General features: G+C 34.8%; 1 protein-coding gene across 4 annotated transcripts in view; it reads left to right on the top strand.

The window, feature by feature from the left end:
* Positions 1-12,745, top strand: part of LOC114325294 (dnaJ homolog subfamily C member 5 homolog) — a 224,874-nt gene that overhangs the window by 30,633 nt on the left and 181,496 nt on the right. The window lies entirely within an intron of this gene.

The following is a 12,745-nucleotide window of genomic DNA, read 5'->3' on the forward strand; positions in this document are numbered from 1 at the left end:
ATGTACAGTGTTATTCACTATATTTTGACCCCCTCTAAACTGCTTTATTTACAGAATTAGAAAAAAATGTAAAATACAAAACTTATTCAATTTTTAAATTATGATTTTTTGACATATATATCGTACTAGTGACGTCATCCATCTGGGCGTGATGACGTAATCGACTATTTTTTTAAGTGAGAATAGGGGTCGTGTGCTAGCTCATTTGAAAGGTTATTCAATTTCCTATTCAGTAATATAAACATTAACATGATTGTTTATACAGGGTGTCAAAAGTTTTTTTTTAATTAAATTAATAATTGTTTAATTAATAATTCAAAATTTTTTTTGACAACAAAAAAATAGTCGAATACGTCATCACGCCCAGATGGATGACGTCACTAGTACGATATATACCGGGTGGTGAATTGGAAAACGGGTCATAGGAAACTCAATGTAAAATTCTAAACTGTTGAATTCCTGCTTCCCTAATTTATTTTACATCAAAAGTCATAAGAAATTATAAATGTCAAAAATGACAATTAACAAAAAAATTAAGTTTTTTTTTTAATTCTTTTTTATGGCATGGACTTTTCAGCCAGTCACAACATGAGTATTAGTGTCATGTGTAGTGTGTATGTTGAGTAAGTGTCTTGTTACTTTGCAAAGTCGACGTCATTAGCGTAAAACTACTTGGAATTACACATAATAGACGCTATTTTACTAAACATCAACTTCAGAATATATTTTTTATTCGTAAAATGTAAGGAATTTTTTTTATTTCAAAATATGAGTATATCTAGAACGATATTAAAGTCAAATAAAAAAATAATGAGTTAAAAATTGAAAATACTTTTGAATTTATTAAAGAAAAACATACGCTGGGGTCACAATTTCCCCCGCTTGGTCATCCGAAGGTTAAACAGTATTACGCCAAAGTTATGCCACACACAGTGCAATAATGTATATAAGGTTGCATTTGGTGACAATTAAGTTATTATATTAACAATTTGAACTGTCACTTTTTTATTTATTTTATCATTTATTGTTAAAAACACAATAAATTTGATAAGACACCCTCAGTTAAGGAGAAAGCATTAGCAATAAAGATGTTTTCTTCAGTCAATAGTGTGCGTACTGTCAGTTAAATAGTAACGTGTGGCCAAACTGGCACACACATACCTAATGTACAAATTTTTCAAAATTTTGGAATGTATTTAAATCGTAGAGTAATTGTAACATTTATTTTTAATACAGATTTCAATCCTCTACAAATAGCCTCTCATGACTTTTGATGTAAAATAATTAGGGAAGCAGAAATTCAACAGTTCAGAATTTTACATTGAGTTTCCTATGGCCCGTTTTACGATTCACCACCCTGTATGTCAAAAAATCATAATTAAAAAAATCCACAAGGAAAAGAAAATGTTTTTCCTGTAGTTGGCTGTATACCATCAATCACAAAATTGGAAAAATCCTTTGTAAAAGGTATACAATTTTATTAAAATCCCTTTAAAGGGCTACATCACAACAAAACGTTTTCGATTTTTATAAAAAATCATCATCAGTGTTAGATCTAAAAATAAGTATAACCGATTTAACGAATATAAAGTTGGTATTTAAATTTTGACTAAGGTTAGAGCAAGTTGGTTATACTTACAAACTGGATGCTAGCTGAGCCACAAAAGAAAAATATCCGGGTAAAAACCCTTTAAATATAACATAGATGCGTCAAAAGTGCATACTTTAATAAAAAGCCTTATGATGGTCACATGGCAACTAGGATAATACCCTAAGGTAATGTATTGAAATTTCCCAACACGTGGGATCCAAATTGAGTTGTTTAACAACTGAGATCAAACAACTCAATTTGGATCCCACGTGTTGGGAAATTTCAATACATTACCTTAGGGCATTATCCTAGTTGCCATGTGACCATCATAAGGCTTTTTATTAAAGTATGCACTTTTAACGCATCTATGTTATATTTAAAGGGTTTTTACCAGGATATTTTTCTTTTGTGGCTCAGCTAGCATTCAGTTTGTAAGTATAACCAACTTGCTCTAACCTTAGTCAAAATTTAAATACCAACTTTATACTCATTAAATCGGTTATACTTATTTTTAGATCTAACACTGATGATGATTTTTTATAAAAATCAAAAACGTTTTGTTGTAATGTAGCCCTTTAAAGGGATTTTAATAAAATTTTATACCTTTTACAAAGGATAATTAAAAAATCGAATAGCTTTTGTATTTTACATTTTTTTCTAATTCTGTAAATAAATCAGTTTACAAGGGGGTCAAAATATAGTGAATAACCCTGTACATTCATTGGGGCCGACCGACCGGCTCTGTCCCGTCATACAGCTGACCGACTATAATAACTTTTATTTATATTCAATTTATAATGTGTGTACTGATTTTCAGCCTTAGTAAATGGATTTAATTACCTCCGCAGGTAAGCAACTTTGACAAGCTATCAGTACCACCTGTTCTACGTTTCGCTTGACCGACCGCAATATGTTTCTCTACACAATCACGGTAATCAACTGTGAAAAAACTAGCTTTAGTAAATTCAGAGAGATTTTTCGGCGCTGCCTCTCCGTCTAATTTGCCCTTAAGTATCTTTCCATTTCTTTTGATGATTCCTTATCAGCCATTTCTGAACGTCGTTTTTCGTAGCATCTTTAGTGATGCGACAGAAGTAACTTTTGCAACCTTTGACTCATTGACCCTAAACCCAATAAATATCTTCGCGGGGCCAAGAGGAACTTACTTGCACCATTTAAGATTTTAGTACTTTTTTCTCATGATTTATCTCACAGATAGACAACAGAGTTGCAACTTAGAATGTTGAAATGCTTGTTTATTCTTTGAATCCTTTAATCTGACATAAAAAGCGTTAAAAATATGTGCTATCAGTTAATCACACCTTTATTTTTTCGTGCAAATATCACGATTATCAGGTTGTTACCCTAAATAGTTATTTCTCAGATTACACAAATGTATAAACTGGACAAAAATAATTGGGTTGGGTAAAAGATACAGTAATAATTACGTGAATGTAATCCAATGAATGTAAACCAGTACTGGTCCAGGAATATGTAGGACAACCTTTTGTTTTCCATTATTAGATTTTCGCCACTCTTTAATTAAATAGGATCCAGACACCCATACACACAAACTTACGTTACACAGAACATCAATGTGCAAACAGATCACCCATATATTACACATTTTTGGTGTACACTATAAAACCCCGAAAAAATGTTCTTCGCAGCCTGTTTAGCTATACTATTAGCAATTGTGTGGTATGTCTGAATTTAAAAAAGAAATAAAGAAAAAAGACGAATCTAGATGTATTCTATTTTTTAGCCCCTCAACACCATAAAAATTATTTACGATTGGACCCCACTGCTTTTGAGGGATAGTTGACTGAGGTAATACAGCTTATACTATTAGGCAATCCAAACCACGTGATTTTTAATGACAGGACGTATGGCAGGCAATTCAGAGTTGTTACAATTGTACCAATTTGATACAATTAACAACCAAACTTTTGATACTAAAGTCTCCTAAAGTAAAAACCTAAAAGTTTGTGTAAAAGAAATTTGCTTCAAATAATATTAAACGACGGTTTTTTAAATTTTTGTACAAAATGTGTTGGTTTAGTGGTGGAGTGGAGGGTCGTGTTTTATGTTATTCGATAGGTTCTTAAAAAATATAAAAGATGTATTTTTTGGTTTTTTATTTGGAAGTGTATTTCTCGAGATATTAGGCCGTTTCTATAATTTACCTATAGTATCACGAAAAAATCGTTTTTTCCGATTATAGTGCCATCTGTCCATAATTCTAAAAAAATGTCTCGAATAAGAGTTGCTTACTTTTATAAGCAATCGAAATCTGCAATAACAAATGGACTTTCTATTTAAGATTTTAAAGTTACCCCCACCCCACCTCCAGGGGGTGGAGTGGGGTGGTCGTGTTTAGTGTCATTCGATAGATTTTTGAAAAATATTAAATACGCATTTTTCGATCCAATCTTCATTTCGCGAATTATTCGATCGTCCCGCGAATTATTCGGTCGTCCCAGGCGATGAGTTCCACCCTGGGTACCAGGTACCTCGGAGACCATCGCCGTCATGAAATTCGTATTCAGTGACTTCCTAAACACCCAAGTATAAAAATTGAACTCATTTCCGTCAATATTTCCTGAGCCCTAAATTTTTTATTTTCCATCTCTTCGAGATGCACTTTAAAGATGCTTTTTCTCATGCACAAAAATCTTTGCCGGAGATCAATTTAGTTCACAAAATTGCCTGACACTCTCACGAATCGAATGCAAAAAGTTGCACGACGATTCATCTTACTGCACAAAATTCCTAGGTTTAATGCTTCGTTGCCTCGTCACTGAAAATTCAAAAATATTGCGCCGGAATTTTGTTAACAAATTTCGAAAACACACACCACGAAAGTAATTTTAAAAACCGAGATAAGTAAATAAGCATCAGTTTTTAGCAGAAAATTTAAATATGCGTTAATGATTTCCGCTGTGTAAAAGCTCGTAAAATTTCAAAGAATTGTTAGATATTATTTCTTATTTAGTCGTTAACCCAAATAGGCAAGGCGAAAACGGCGGCTTCGTTGGAAAAATATTCCCATGAGGTTTTTTTGCATAATCACATTCGTGAGACACCCCAGAATATGGATCAAGAAATCGCCCGCGGAAAAGTGGTCCCAATTTGTTTAAACAATTTTTTTTAAACAAATTGCAAAAATTAATATTTTCGGCCCGTACAAATTTTTTTGTACCAATAGCATGTAATTATAAGAAAAATAATGTTACTTGTGTTTCTTTATGTGGTTGCAATGTAGATAAACGCGAAAATACGAATTTCAAATAAATTTTGCTACACATTTTTGTAAACTTTCGAACGTTTATTAATTTTTTAATTTTTATTTATACCTTAAAAGTTATAATAAACATCAAAAAATTATATTGATTTATAAAAACTAAAAAACATGGTTACCAAAAACATATGTATTGTAACGAAAGAGAACTCTTGGCCGACCCCCGTATAACGGTAAACACCTCGAGAATGACGTAATCGAATGTTCGAGTCGTCGGCGGAGAGGAGGAGTAAGTTCTCGAACGTACGTCACGTAGGCGGAACAAGCTGATAGCTAGAGATGAGCGTCGATTGTTCCAGAATAACAACTCGCCTATATAAATAGGACATATTTGTAAATAGAGTTTAGTCTTAAGCTAAAGTTTGTAAAGTAAAGTCTGTAAAAATAAATTCGTCTGTACTGTTATATAAATAAAATCGTATATAAATACGAACCGCTTGTTTCTTTGTAATTATAAGTTATTACAGTAAATAACCGCTACAGTGGTGTTAACGGTGTGGAGTGTAAATAAATGAAAAGTGAAAAAAAAAAGACTTTTGAACTTTATTGGTCGGGAATAATCGGAGTGCGTTAATTCTTCGGTATTCGGAAAGACTTTTAAAAGACTTTTGAACTTTATTCGTCGGGAATTATTGAAGTGCGTTGATTGTTCGGTATTCGGAAAGACTTAAGACATTTTGAAAAGTACGTGTGTGCCGACCAAAGATGTTGCTACAAGAACTGACCATAAAACAGCTCCGTGAACAATTAGAAGAGTACGAATTAGACAGCAGTGGGTGCAAGATAGTCCTACAAGCACGACTCAAGGATGTCCTCACGAAGAACGGAGATGACCCAGAGATGTTCCACTTCCAGTCAGCAGAACAAGTAATCTTATCGAAATTAAAAACTGTTTCTGAAACGATCGATGAAACTTGTAGAAAAAGCGACGATAAATTCGAAAATGTTGCTAAAAGATTCGATGAGACTTCTAAAATAATTAAAGACGTATGTAGTCAAAACAATGAGAAATTCGAAAGTGTTTCTCAAAAGATTGATGAAACTTTTAAAGAGGTCTGTAGACAAAACAACGAATAACTTTGTAGACAGAACGACGAGAAATTTGAAGAAGTTTCTAGAACATTCGATAAGATGCAGAAAAGTGTAGAGACCGTAGAAGAAAAGATAAAACAACTAGAGAGCATGATAACCGATACAAAAGTACAACCATCAATTAATGCAGCAGCGTTAGATCCTGTAGTGAAAGATGAACTACCGAGAGACGAAACGTCGCATAATATGAGATTCAAATTACCACCATTCGATGGAAAGTCCTCTTGGTCCATATATCTTAGACAATTTGAAGCTATTGCGACCGCCAATCATTGGACCGAACAAGAAAAGGCTGTTTCATTGACTGCTGCTTTACGAGGTGATGCTGCAGATATCTTAGAGTCAATTCCTAAGGGTCAAGAAAAATGTTACCAGACCTTGTTCACTCGTCTAGAAAAACGCTATGGAGATGCCCATCTACAACAAGTATACAAAGCACAACTGCGAAGTAGAAGTCAACGAGCAAGTGAGAATCTGCAAGAATTTGAAGCAGATGTGGCTCGTGTGGTGCGGTTGGCTTATCCAGAGGTGCCAGACAGCGTTTTAGAAGAAATTGCGGTAGATACCTTCATCAATGGGCTGAAAGATAGTGAACTACAGAAAGCTTTACGACTAGCAAGACCGAAAGTTTTAGATGAAGCACTTGCTATTGCCTTGGAACACGAAGCAGCTAGCCAAGCTTCACGAAACAATCGAGTAATAACCGTGAAAAAAGGCGATAAGAGAATAGATGAACGTTTGGTGGAAATGGTACGGAGGGTGATTCGTGACACGATCCCGAAGAGACGCGTGAAGAGGGCTGGAAGAGTTGGTTCAAATACAGATGCTTCCTCAATACGGCCATGCGGTGAAAGTTGTAATCACCGGCTTAAAGTAGAGGAGCAGCTTTGCCCTGTGAGACGAACCACCGTCGTTAATGAGCAATGGCAGCTCCAACAGTTACAAGACGCCCAAGAAGATGACCCATGTATAAAGAGAGTATTAGATTGGATGCGTCGAGGTGTGAGACCTAGTTGGCAGAACATTAGTGCAGGTAGTCCAGAAGTCAAGGCCTACTGGAGCCAATGGAATTGCCTGATACTAAAAGATGACCTTCTGTACAGAACCTTTGAGAACGATGATGGTACAGAATCTAAGCTTCAGTTGATTGTACCTAAAAGTAAAGTGTCAGAAGTATTGCGTCAGTTGCATGACGGTACATCAAGTGGACACTTTGGTATTACGAAGACTCTGCAAAAGGTTCGAGAACGGTTCTATTGGGTGAACTGTAAAGATGATGTAAGAAGATGGTGCCGGAAATGTGAACTGTGTGCATCCGGTAATGGTCCAGTTGGTAAAAAGAGAGCACCCATGAGACAGTATAATGTTGGCAGTCCTATGGAAAGAGTAGCAATCGACATTGCAGGTCCATTTCCAGAAACCGATGCTGAAAATAAATACATCCTGGTAGCCATGGATTATTTTACGAAATGGACCGAGGCCTATGCATTACCGAATCAAGAAGCTGCTACCGTTGCAGAGGTACTTGTTAAAGAATTCTTCAGCCGATTTGGTGTTCCCTTGGAGATCCACTCAGACCAAGGGCGAAACTTTGAGTCAGCTCTTTTCCAAAACGTTTGTAAATTGATTGGTGTCAATAAGACCAGAACAACACCCCTGCATCCTCAATCAGATGGGATGGTCGAGAGGATGAACCGAACGATGGGTAAACACTTGTCCAAAGTTGTATCTGAACATCAGCGAGATTGGGACCAACACATTCATTTATTCCTGATGGCCTACCGCTCGGCCGTAAATTAAACTACAGGTCAAACACCAACCTGCCTGATGTTGGGTCGTGAAGTTCGTTTGCCCTGCGACCTAGAGTTTGGCTGCAGACCTTTTGAGGAACATGTTGCAGGCGAAGAATACGTCGACCGCCTGAAGTTACGAATGAACAACATTCATGAACTTGCCCGACAACACATCCAGATAGCCAGTGACAGAATGAAAGATCAATATGATTCTCGATGCAATAATGAAAGCTTCGAAGTAGGTGATCTTGTCTGGCTTTATAATCCACAACGTCGTCGCGGCTTGTGTCCTAAACTGCAAAGACAATGGGAAGGTCCGTATGAAGTTAAGAAGAAAATAAATGACGTAATATACAGAATTAAGAAGTTGCCAAACGGTAAACCGAAAGTTATTCACATAAATCGTCTTGCACCATATGCTGGCTCAAATGAAACAGAAGAAGCACGAGTCCTCCAACCGGAGATGAAAGATGCCGCACAACCAAGTTTTAAGGAATTTATGTCAAATTACGCAGAGAGAAAGAGTGCTAGATTCGGCGTGACCACAGAAGTTCAGCAAGATCTGTTTAGTGTTTCAGAAGACGTCTCTCTAGCCCACTGTGTTGCCCAAGATCTCGAGATGACTAAAGGAATATCGTCCGTATTCAATAGAAAGTTCGGCCGCCGGGACGAGTTAAGAAATCAGCAGCCTAAAATTGGAAGAGTACTGCGATTGGAAGATGGTCCTCGATCTTTGCTGTATATGGTGACCAGAAAGTCTTATACGGACACGCCAAGCTACGAGAACATATGGCGTGCTCCAACTAATTTGAAGAAAATCGTGTGTAATTATGACATCAAAAATTTGGCTTTACCAAAAATAGGCCATGCAGTAGAAAATTTGGATTGGAAGATTGTGAGGAGCATACTTGAAGTGGTCTTCAGAGGAACTGGTGTACAAATCACTGTGTGTTGCGTGAACCCGAAGATGCCGTACCCTTCAAAGACAGTAGACTGTTATTTCTTCTTGAAGGGTGTATGCAGAGCTGGAGAGTCGTGTAGATTCCGCCATCCTGGGCCTTCATCTAGAGTTGCTGATCGGGACGCTCAGATCTTAAGAGGGGAGCAGTGTAACGAAAGAGAACTCTTGGCCGACCCCCGTATAACGGTAAACACCTCGAGAATGACGTAATCGAATGTTCGAGTCGTCGGCGGAGAGGAGGAGTGAGGAGTAAGTTCTCGAACGTAATACGTCACGTAGGCGGAACAAGCTGATAGCTAGAGATGAGCGTCGATTGTTCCAGAATAACAACTCGCATATATAAATAGGGCATATTTGTAAATAGAGTTTAGTCTTAAGCTGAAGTTTGTAAAGTAAAGTCTGTAAAAATAAATTCGTCTGTACTGTTATATAAATAAAATCGTATATAAATACGAACCGCTTGTTTCTTTGTAATTATAAGTGATTACAGTAAATAACCGCTACACTATATTTAACAAGTATAAAAAAGCGCCGAGAACGCCCGAGCTACATAATACACTAAACTAAGCATCAAAATTAACGCACCACCTTAAAAATGGGTCATTTTTGATGTCTCGTATTTCCTAAACCTGTTGTCCGATTTTAGAGATTTTTTTAATATGTTATAGCTTTATTCTTCAAGAATATCGGCGTAATAATATTGTTGCTAAACAGATAAGTGTCATTGTATACCGGGTGTAACAATGATAGTGTGTTTTTTCCTCAAAGTTTGTAACACCCTGTGGAATCACTGTGGAATATTCTAGCGTATATAAAATATTGAAATTAAAACTCAACTGTTATTCTTTCTTAACATTTTGCTTTTTGATTAATTCGCTTGTGTTGGATAATAAAAAAGTTAGGTACTTTAACAACTAGCAACCTTCTTCATCAATACAGGGTATTTCTAAATAAGTGCGACAAACTTTAAGGAGTAATTCTGCATGAAAAAATAATGACCGTTTGCTTTATAAACATCTGTCCGCAAATGCTTCGTTTCCGAGGTACGGGATGTTGAATTTTTTCTTACAAACTGACGATTTATTTATTGCTTTAAAACCGGTTGAGATATGCAAATGAAATTTAGTACGTTTTAAGAGATAGTTATTGCGTATTTTTTGACACACAATTAAGAATTTTATATTCACCATTGGCGCGCATACGGGTAATATGGCCGGGTTTAATAATAAAATTCTTAATTGTATGTCAAAAAATGCGCAATAACTACCTCTTAAAACCTACTAAATTTCATTTGCATACCTCAACCGGTTTTAGAGCAATAAATAAATCGTCAGTTAGTAAAAAAAAATTCAACATCCCGTATCTTGGGAACGAGGCATTTGCGGACATATGTTTACAAAGCAAACGGTCATTATTTTTTCATGCAGAATTACTCCTTAAAGTTTGTCGCACTTATTTAGAAGAACTGATGAAGAACGTTGTTAGTTGTTAAAGTACCTAACTTTTTTATTTTCCATCATAAGCGAATAAATCACAAAGCAAAATATTAAAGAAAGCCTAAGGCTACAGTTGAGTTTTAATTTCAATATTTTATATACGCTAGAACAGCGGTTCTCAACCTTTTGGAGTGATGTACCACTTACAGTTATTTTTATTATTTTTGGTACCACCTATATTTTTAAATTGTATTATCAATACTTACTAAGTACTACTATTTTAATTTTTTCTGTGTTTTGTGTACCACCGCCAATAATGATATGTACCACCAGTGGTACATGTATCACAGATTGAGAACCTCTGCGCTAGAATATTCCACAGGGTGTTCCAAACTTTGAGGAAAAAACTCAGTATCATTGTTATACCCGGTATACAATTATACATTCTGTTTAGCAACAATAATATTACATCGATATTCATGACGAATAAAGCTATAACATACTAAAAAAATCACTAAAATCGGACAACAGGTTTAGGAAATACGAGACATAAAAAATGTCCCATTTTTAAGGTGGTGCATTAATTTTGATGCTTAGTGTATAATGGCTGACCTCTTTTGTTCAGAATGGTCCAAAAAATGTTTAATGTTTAAAAAAAAAATGTTAAACAAATTGGGACCACTTTTCGCGTGTGCGACTTTTTGAACCTTATTCTGGGGTGTCTCTGATTATGCAAAAAAATCTCATGTGAATATTTTTTCCAACGAAGCCGCCGTTTTCGTCTTGTCTAAAAGGTCGTTTATATTAAATTTATTGATAAGCTTTGTTTGAGATCAGAGATGAGTTTGTTTGTTGAATATGGACAATATTGTATTACGTTCCTGTTCAATAATGTACGTTTTCAAAAGCTTGTTATTAGATTTTTCTTGAATAAGTATTGAACAGCTTAACAAGCTTTTTTCGTATTGACAATTGTATTACGCACTGCTCGTCAGAGAAAATTTAGAAAATTTTGTTCGAAAACAATTTATTAAAAAATCCACAAGGAAAGAATTTTCCTGAAGAGGGCTGTATACCATCAATCACAAAACATTTAATGAAAAATTATAAAAGGTATAAAAGTTATTAAAATCCTTTTAAGGGGTTTGAGAACGTTTTCGATATTTAAAATAACATACCGTTTAAATGGTATTTTTTTTGGTGGCTCAGCTTGCGATCAACCGGTTCTAAACACTGATGATGATATTTTAAATATCGAAAACAGTCTGTGATGTAGCCCTTAACGGGATTTTAATAAATTTTATAAAGGGTTTTTTATTAATTTTTTTAAAATTTATTAGTCTTTATTTTTAATTTCTTTACACACACAGAAACATATAATTTATATTATACAATTATTTATTTACAATTTATGAGAATCTCCGGTTCATAAAAGTTAGCTTATTTATATTAGTCCGCCTCTGTTCTGGAATTTTCGTTTGGAAACAACGATCAGTCTGGTAAGGCATCCAGTCTTTTCGATACTATTCGGTGCGAACGCCGAATAATATTGAATCAGACTGATTCAATAAGTAGACCCTAGGTACCTGAAAGCAGGTACTTGTCGGTTGTTTTTTACGAGGGTCCGATCGGGTCATTCAGTCTTTTTTAATTTGTTCTATATTAATTAAATTATTGCATATACTGACGAGCTAGACCAAGCCTAATAATATAGAGCATATTAATTTAATGAGCAACAAATTCGTAAAACCTATTAAGGCAATCGGTACATAATTCGCAAATATTTTACGGCTATCACTACTTTTCTGTCTTTACACGGCAAATTACGTGTAGAAAAATTCTCACTGGTATGGATATGTAAACATTACTACTTGACAATGTCATCATTAACTTTAAAGAGATGGCTTTTGAATGTTCTTGAATAACTGTTACATACTTGTATAATTGATTTTAAAATATCTATTTTGTTAATGTATTATTAAAGAAAAATAAAACAATGATTACCTATATGGAATGTTATTTGGTGCGAAATTCATAACCATCAAAATATAATATTACAAATTTTATTTACATATATTACATAATTACAAATATTTTGGTGGTTAGCATGTAAGATCACGTGAGTATAACCTACAACTTTTTTTAACCGTAGTCAAAATTTTAAAACCTTTGCACCATTTTATAAGGTTATATTCATTTTAGGAAAGCACTGATGATGATTGGTCAACCAATCGAAAACTAGTTCTATGATGTAGCCCTTTTTAGGGCTACATCATTTTAAATATAGACCTTTTATAAAGGACTTAATTCGTTTTTTTTTTGTATTACAAGTAAGAATCGTGATATGACATTCGCGAAAAAAGGTGGCACACGCGCAGTAACCAATGGCGAGTCAAATACATACGCTTTGACAGTTCTCAATATCTAAACAAACTGTCAGACTGACAAACTACTTAATTTGTTTGCGTTACAAAATTAATAAATTCGAATATATTTTTTTTGTGAATGATCATAGAAAAAATCGTGTATACAACTTGCATTTAATTATCATTATGAAGCTCGTACTCTACA

This window comes from Diabrotica virgifera, chromosome 3 (genome assembly GCF_917563875.1).
Source record: "Diabrotica virgifera virgifera chromosome 3, PGI_DIABVI_V3a".
In the NCBI taxonomy this organism is placed as follows: domain Eukaryota; kingdom Metazoa; phylum Arthropoda; class Insecta; order Coleoptera; family Chrysomelidae; genus Diabrotica; species Diabrotica virgifera.